The following is a 6,005-nucleotide window of genomic DNA, read 5'->3' on the forward strand; positions in this document are numbered from 1 at the left end:
TTGGAGGAGTACCACTTTCTTTCTTGTCTGATACACGATAGTGCAGTTGACGCTCAAACAAAACCCATCCCAGAATCATCTATTCATCGAAGGCCTCCTAATCCATGGTGGGACCCTCAGTGTTCTAAGCTTTATAAGGACAAATCAACAGCATTTAAAGAATTTCGAAAACATGGAACTCTTGTCCATTTTGAAGCTTACGTTTCCCTTGAAAATCAGTTTAAAAAATTAACCAAGGGGAAGAAAAAGGCGTATTGGAGGAATTTTGTTAGTGGGTTATCGCGTGAAACATCCTTAAGTACTTTGTGGAAAGTGGCACGAAGCATGCGTAATCGATCATCTACAAATGAAAGTGAGGAATATTCACATAGGTGGATATTTAAATTCGCACGGAAAGTCTGTCCAGATTCTACACCTGTGCAAAAAATAATCCGGAACGTGCCTCCTGATAGGTCTGATAGTGGTCTAGACTCAAGCTTTTCGATGGTCGAATTCTCACTTGCCCTCCTCTCTTGCAACAATTCAGCTCCGGGAATTGATGAAATCAAATTTAACTTGTTGAAAAACCTTCCGGATGCTGCAAAATTTCGCTTGTTAAATTTATTTAACCAATTCTTGGAGCATAACATTGTTCCCCAAGATTGGAGACAAGTGAGAGTCATTGCTATCCAAAAGCCCGGAAAACCAGCGTCTGATCCCAACTCTTACCGTCCAATAGCGATGTTGTGTTATGGGCTTTCATGTGGTCTGCTGCCACCAATGAAAAAATATTAAAGCTCGCAAACAATTTCAGTGCAATCTTAATTTGATGATTGCGAAATTTCCTAGTAGTTACCCATTTATGTTTGCCTCCCCATGGAAAGAAAGAACTTAAAGGCGACTTACGTTGCTAGTTCTGGTTTGTTGCTCCTTTTTATTGGGCCCGGGGTTGGGTTTCCTTGAGCTGCGAAGATTTCCACTATGGCACATGTTCGTCCCGTCTTGCTTCCTTGCCCTGTCATCCGCTGACCAAATTCCGGTGGGCGTGTGGACTCGAACTTTCCTCCTGCTTGTGGTAGATGTGATGGGGCACACTGCTGTAACGATGGATCCGCTGAAATACTGCTGCGCGGTGGGAATTCTATGTGGCTACCGGATCTATTTTTCCCTTTCCTCGTGGCTCGTGCCAAATTTTGGTGCGAATTATGCCCACAATAGTGAGTTACGCACTGGTTCACAAGGTCGAAGTGGTTTTCGTGGGACTTTTACAAGACCACTGACCGACTTTCGCACCAGGGAAACCGGAAAAAAAAACTGCGAATTCCGCAGAAAAAATAGGGAACGATCCGAAGCTCGCCAAAACAAACACTCCACAGGCGATGAAAAGCGCGATGCCAAGGGTTGCCGCAACTGATGTGGTGATGAACGGACGATCGGTGCCTTCTGCCAAGGCCAACCTTGCACCTCGGGTTTTTTTTCCGAATCGGCAGTGATTCCGGAGAACCGTTTTTGGATCACCTGCCAGCTGCTGCGCCTTGATGCGGTGCTAAGCAAGGCAAACGCCAAAAGCAAAAAGGCCAGAATGCCAAACGGATAAATGGGCCAAAAGCCAAAAGGAAATAGCCAAAAGGGGTCCTGTCGGAACAAAAATATCTTGGTCAGGCATGAACTCTTTTTCTGTATTGTTGGGTACTTACAGCACATGTCTGACCCCTTTTTTTATCTTGCTCTCTTCCTGTCTGTCTTTGCTGTGGCTCGGAACTAGCCACTCTTCGCCCGACGTGCACGGAATCGATTGGCGGATTTTGTGGCGACCAATTGGTGGATTCACGACTAGAATGAACTTTCGTAAGGGATCGGTTTAGTTAGAGTTTATTTGAATAACCTACCGACTCCTCGTTTAGCGTGCCGTTCTCGTCTCCTCCCGATTCTGGGATCGAGCGGTGTTCCTGGCTCTTTCCGCGGAGCGTAGCTAAAAGAACCATTTTTTTTTTTTGTTAGCTGTGGGTTCAATTTCGAATCCGAGGTTGTGAATGCCGCTTACCTTCAAATTTGTCCGCAAATCGTTGCTTCTCCGGGGAGCGGCGTTCGTCACACCAATGGCGCACTTTTTCTTTTTTTCCTTGCACTTTCTGTGCAGTTTTCCGGAAGCGCAATGACAGTTCAATGCTGCCAACCTTTGAGGTTTAGGTTTGACGCCTGTCAAATCCGAGTCTGTTCTATGCCTGCCAGATTTCTGGCTAAACATTCTTCCTGCGGTGCGAATTTTTGCACCGTGTTTTGTTTCCGTGTTTTTCGGTTTGTTGATGGCAACTTTTATTTTTGTACTTATTTCGTGTATGCACGCTCAGTAATCTTTCATGAGGGAATGGGTTAATGAAAATAATGTTTGCGAATGCGCTCGTATCGTATCAAATAAACATAGAATATTCATATGTAACATAACATTGCTACTTTGGTAGAATTTTTCATGAATCGTGACAGCGATTCATGAAAAATTCTTAATCACGCCACTAGGCATTCGAATAAGGAGTGTTGATCGACTAACTATCGAGCGAAGCTCGATCACAATTCACCGTGCACTGGTGATAAACTACATAACTGAATATATGCAAAGCTAATCATAATCTCATCTTAACCATAATAATCATAATCTCAACGCCATCGATTCATGGCAGAAAAACTGAAGAACATAACGCCAATAGTATTAGGCAAAACTAATAACAAACTCTAAGCCAACGAGTTTTGGCAGATGGTGTCGATCTACGCCAGCTCGTCTGGCAAAATACTCCTTCGAAGCCTGAATTTTCTAGACGGTTCTACTGAAGCAGCTCACAAATATCAAGATCAAATATCATGTTATAAACTAATGAGAAAGATCTTACAAAGTAGAACTAATACAACATTAATACTAGGTTTTTGTGCTGGTTTGGTTTCGAAATAGCAACAGAAGTTCAGGGCGAAGAAGGATTTAGTCTTCTAAATCACCAAGAGCCCAGAATGAGGGTTAAACCGCGCCCTCAGATCGCGTTCCTTTAGATCTTTTTCTTGGTGACCCCCTTTGCTACTGTGCTTGATCCGTGGCATATTATTTTTTGTGGTTAGTGCGTCAATTCTTGATGTACAATTGCATCGTCATCATCTGTTGTGATGGTATGGTGCTTAGCACCATAGCGTATTTCTTAGCGTGCTTAGCGTATTATGTGGTTTGGTAGAGGTTGATCTCTAAGCTTTAACATTTGTTGTCATGGTTGGTGAAAAAATGTCGTAGTTGGCAGAGGTGGTAGAATTACCGCTTAGCGTGTTTTTGACATCGAAGATGATCTTGTTGGCTACGTTGGATAGCGGACTTAGCTGTACATCAAGCTGTACTTGCGAGGAGGTAGATGAAGAGTTTTTGCTCATTACGTTTTCCAGATACGCGATTTTTCAATCGGCTTACGGTGTTTCGCGCGACGTTGCGCTTCGTTGCCAGGCCTTGCCTGTGTGCATAGCCAAAGGTGATTGGGTATTTTGCAGTTGGCCTTTGGTGTTACGGTTCGCATGCTTGGCGTGCTTACTGAACAGCTGCGTCTTAGGTGACGTTTTGCCTCTGCGCCCTGGTCGAGGAGTGGTTCAGATAAGTAACCTTGACAAAATCGGGATAATCGTCAAGATCGGGTAGTTCTCGAGATCGGGTAGTTGTCGAGATCGGTTATCGCGTGTCATGTGTGTAATACGTGTTGTCTTACAGGTTCTGAATAATTGCGTCGCAGGTGACGTTTCGCTCCTGCGGTCTCCTTAGGGTTTGTTGTAGATGCCACTATTAGGCTCTCTTTTTTGGGAAGCTTGGTCAAGATTGATTTCTCCCGACATGGAGAAGGTCAGAGTGAATCTCGCAACCTCGTTCCAGCTACGCTGTGTGTTGTCCTGATTGTTTCTGTAACTTCTGTGAAGCAGAGTCAAGTGTCTGGATCGGGATGTATGCTGCTTTTGTCAACGGTTTACTCCGGCTTTAACTTTGTGGAGAGTCGTTAAGCTTGGCAGATGCTCGTTGTGATAACGGTTGGCGTGTTTTGATATCGATGACGACTTTGTTGACTACCATTAGTGGCGGACATAGCTGGACATTTTGTTGTACTTACGAGGAGGTATATAAGAATTTTTTTTTTTTTTTTTTTTTTTTTTTTTTTTTTTTTTTTTTTTTTTTTTTTTTTTTTTTTTTTTTTTTTTGCTCACTACGCTTTCCAAAGGTTCGATTTCTCTTGATCGGCTAACGGTGTTTCGCGCGACGTTGCACTTCGTTGACAGGCCTTACCTGTGTACATAGCTGATGAGATCGGGTGTCCGGTGGCCGTTATTGGGTTCCGGTGCCTCGGATTCCTGATTCGATGATGTTTCGGTGGTCGGCGTTTGCTTTGATCATGTTGGCTCATACAGGTGCCTGCAGTCTCACACGCTTTGCGTGCTTCCACACAGCTACGTCGCAGGTGACGTTTCACCCCTGCGGTTATGGTTGCAAGTACTGATAACATTGTCGGGTTCCAGGTGCCTGCTGGTCCACGCACGCAGTGCGCGCCTACGCAGTTGCGTCGCAGGTGACGTTTCGCCCCTGCGGTCGTAATCGGGGAATTCGTCTTGATCGGAAAGTCTTAATCGGGATGGTGGGGTTGTGATGGTAACGACTGGCGTGTTTTGATATCGATATGGATCTTGTTGGCTACCTTTGGTAGGTGACATAGCTGTGTTGCCCATTGTGGTGACCGCTGTTGATTTTGTCCGTTGGCCTGTCTAATTGCTGGAAGAACTTGCCTCTGAACAGCTGCTGCTCCGTCACGTCGAACATCTTGCACATTCTGCCTGATCGGCTGAGTTGATGGCAGGAGTGGTTGTTCTCGCCTTGCTATCTGGTTCTGTTGTACTGGATTGTATCGAGTCGTATTGCGTTCCATTTGCAATTTTATTGCATTTACCTGTTCGAGCAACTGATTAATCTTTATTTGCCAGTTTTCTTCTTCAGGCTGCTGTTCTGTTTCTTCGGTGTGTAGATACGTTGGTGCTGCGTGCGATGTCGCTGCCCTCAATGGATCGTCGGTTTCTACCACCTGAACTCGACCGAAACGTTGCTGTTGTTGCAAGTGCTGGGGACGACCGGATGCTGCTGGTGTGGCAAAATTTGGCTCTAGTAAAACGTTGTGTGGAACCGGTATTCTGCGTTGTCTGCTTAGCAGTAGTCTAGTTTCATCATAATTGCTACAAACGAACAATAAGTCTGCAAGTGTCTGTGGCTGACGGGCTGTTACTATCGATGCATATTCCATGTTCATGTTTTTTATTACGATGAACATCTTTTCCTCTTCCGTCAGTGGAGGCTCAATGAAACGAAATAAGGTGGAGATGTCCCTGAAGAATTTGTCGAATGATTCGTTTGGACCCTGGAAACGGAAACTTGCTTCTTGTCGTAGGATCTGCGCATACCCCGTTGGAAGAAACTCCCGCCTTATCTCCTGCTTGAATGCTTCCCATGAATAGAGACGTCGTTGAGCCATTGCTCTGGCATACCAATCGAGCGCGTCCTCTTGAAGTAAATGCTTCACCGATGCTAACAGTGTCTGATCGCTGAGACCTTCTGATTTGGCAAAGGTTTCCACCCTATCGAGGAAGATGTTCAGGGATGTCGTGTCCTTTTCGCCGCGAAATTTGAATGGCCAGTTATGAATTGCCTTGAGAGTTCGTTGATCCTGGTATCCGTAGCTTCTATTGGAACGAGGAGAAATGCCTCCAAAGTTCTGCTGCCTTCTTCGACGATCTTGTAAATCCCCTCGAAGTTCATCAATAATGTTGACTGAACCTCGAGTTGTCAAGCTGTTTGGTTGCTGAAGGTCATCGTTTGGCTCGACGAAGTCATCTGGATTTCTCCGGCTATCATCGCCCTGGTGCTGAACTTGTACTCTTGCTTCTTCCGATCTTGTGATACTACGTCTGCTATTTTGGTCCTCGACTGCTAATAGCTGCCCTCCGGAATGGCTGCGTTGAGAACCACCTGT

General features: G+C 45.2%; 1 long non-coding RNA gene across 1 annotated transcript; it reads right to left on the reverse strand.

Moving 5' to 3' along the window:
- Window positions 1–782: 782 nt before the first annotated feature.
- LOC129747960 (uncharacterized) lies at window positions 783–4,059 on the reverse strand. The gene is made up of 3 exons (XR_008737614.1): window positions 2,024–4,059; window positions 1,869–1,951; window positions 783–1,812 (listed from the first exon to the last, which is right to left on the reverse strand). It is a non-coding gene; the product is annotated as an uncharacterized LOC129747960 (long non-coding RNA).
- Window positions 4,060–6,005: the final 1,946 nt, after the last annotated feature.

Source organism: Uranotaenia lowii, chromosome 2 (genome assembly GCF_029784155.1).
Source record: "Uranotaenia lowii strain MFRU-FL chromosome 2, ASM2978415v1, whole genome shotgun sequence".
In the NCBI taxonomy this organism is placed as follows: domain Eukaryota; kingdom Metazoa; phylum Arthropoda; class Insecta; order Diptera; family Culicidae; genus Uranotaenia; species Uranotaenia lowii.